This window comes from Periplaneta americana, chromosome 2 (genome assembly GCF_040183065.1).
Source record: "Periplaneta americana isolate PAMFEO1 chromosome 2, P.americana_PAMFEO1_priV1, whole genome shotgun sequence".
NCBI lineage: Eukaryota > Metazoa > Arthropoda > Insecta > Blattodea > Blattidae > Periplaneta > Periplaneta americana.
In genome coordinates this window covers 211,375,529-211,377,836 of record NC_091118.1, presented here as the reverse complement: position 1 = coordinate 211,377,836, position 2,308 = coordinate 211,375,529, and positions in this window count along the sequence as shown.

Sequence of the window (2,308 nt, the reverse complement as noted above, 5' to 3'; positions counted from 1 at the left end):
GCTCGTTTACACTTGTAGTAGGTTTGAGCGAGTTACGGGATTCTTCAGCAGTCGTCGCTGCGAAAAGTAAACTTCGAGTGCTCGACCTGTCGTATAACAATTTGAGAAACATCCACAACTCCACATTTCTGGATCTGAACCTAGTTTTCATTTTGAACCTCAGTTTGGCCAACAATGCGATATCTTGTGTTGGACAGCACGCATTTCTAGGGTTGTCACAGCTGGAGCGGCTGGATCTGTCCATGAATAATCTAATGTACATTCACTCAAATACGTTCGATTACAACACTAATTTACAATGGCTGTCTTTGGCACACAACAAGTTGTTTAAGCTACCGATAGATGGCACTTTCATCTACTCTCTGGCACTGACGTACTTTGATTTATCGAACTGTAGTGTTACTGAAATCCATAAAGATGTTTTTAAAGATTTGCGAAATATTAGGCATCTAAATTTGTCTCGAAATTTTGTTCATGATTTGAACAAGAACACTTTTGCTTTGTTAACTGAACTTCAGTGTTTGGATTTGAGTTACAATTCTTTACGTACATTGCAGACCCATGTCTTCGACAGCACGGTTGGTGCAGTTCATTATACTTTTGAAGAAAACTGTAATGTTTCGCTTGCAACGAGAAATATATCCTCCATTTTTATCAAGATGGACAACAATCCGTGGCATTGTGATTGTGACATGAAAAAATCTTACAGTTGGTATTCCAAGCGTGATAAAATAACTGTGATTTGTGAAACGCCTTATCGCATGCGCAATAAATCCTGGAAACTTCTAGAAGCTCTAGATTGTAGTCCTACTACCACAGAAGCAGGTGACGCTCTGAGCATTGTGAATTCAAGTAATTTCGAAAACGAAACCCAAAAACCAGATCTACAAGTCGGTACAAGCTCGGAAACAACCGTGATAGTGATACTAGTAGTCGTAATATCTGTGTGTGTTGTCATTATTGTGTTACTGACTGTGTATATATTGAAATATAGGACACGACATCCCTACAGCAGTGTGAACGCAGATACAGCTACATCAGAACAGACGATGGAGACAAGAGAAGCTGAGCAAAATACACAAGACACACAACTTTAATCATTTAGCTAGTAATGCTGTTTTTCATTACCACGGTAATGATTGTACAGGGACATCATTTTATTTTTACGTCAATTTTTATTGTACCTGAGTTTTTGAATGTACTTCACTCCCACCCCTTCTAGTAATGAAGTTCAACCGTCTTCCACACAGATCCAAGACCGCATATACAGTCATAGTAGCCTTACCGTCACAGTACGTTCGAAAAATATGTTCGCGTTTTCCAATGACGAAAGAGCTTTCAATATTGCATCATTTTCGCACAGGTATTGTCGTCCATTTGCCTATGTCGCATTCCGGTTTTCCCCACCAGCTTCTATTCGCCTCTCTGTAAAGGCTAGTGGCTGGGCTGTCTTATCTCTTTTCTGAGAACATTAATTTCTGTTAGTAATTGGACATCTACGTAATATTATACCCGTACAACTGTTTAAAATAAGTTAAATAAAAGGGCCTCGTTAAGTAATTAACTGTCACGTGATTTCCCACCTTTCTACTATCCTGCGACATAACCACTTGGACGGACAGTAGATAGTATGTCTGAGTCATTTTATCTTTTCGGATCGGGCAGAAGTGAAGATTGAATTTACAGTACATAAGATACTCTTTTACAGAGTAGGTACAGAATTATGTCAACATGAGTTACTAGTACGAAGGACGAAACTGGTAATTGGAATTACATAGATTAGAACTGAAGCCTATATCGAAATGAACGGCCACCATTTCGAAAATGTGTTTAAATATCCATATTATGGTTATTTTTCAATTTAACTTCATTCTCTATATTGTACGCTAATGTGCTATAGACAGTATAATATACACTGCATAATGAATACGTTCGCATGGACAGCTCAGTTCGTGAGTAAAAACACTTATTGTTAATACTGTACTGTATTCTGATTAAACAAAAACCTAATGAAAATTATCAAACTCAAAAGCGTGATATTTCATAGTTTACGTAAATGGATGAACTACTTTTCTTCCCTCCTATACCTAGTAAAGTGATTTGTTTGTATATTACGGCATCGAACTCCAGTCGTGGAAGGGGTTAGCAACCGTTGGTTCAAAGGTATAGCCAGGTTAATATCAGAAATGTTAGTAAAAATAAAATGATGTCCCTGTACATCCGGTATAAGAAATGTTATTACAGAATTTTTGCCACACTGTTTTCCGTTTACTGTAAACTGTAAAGTCACATGATCGACGGTCTATGC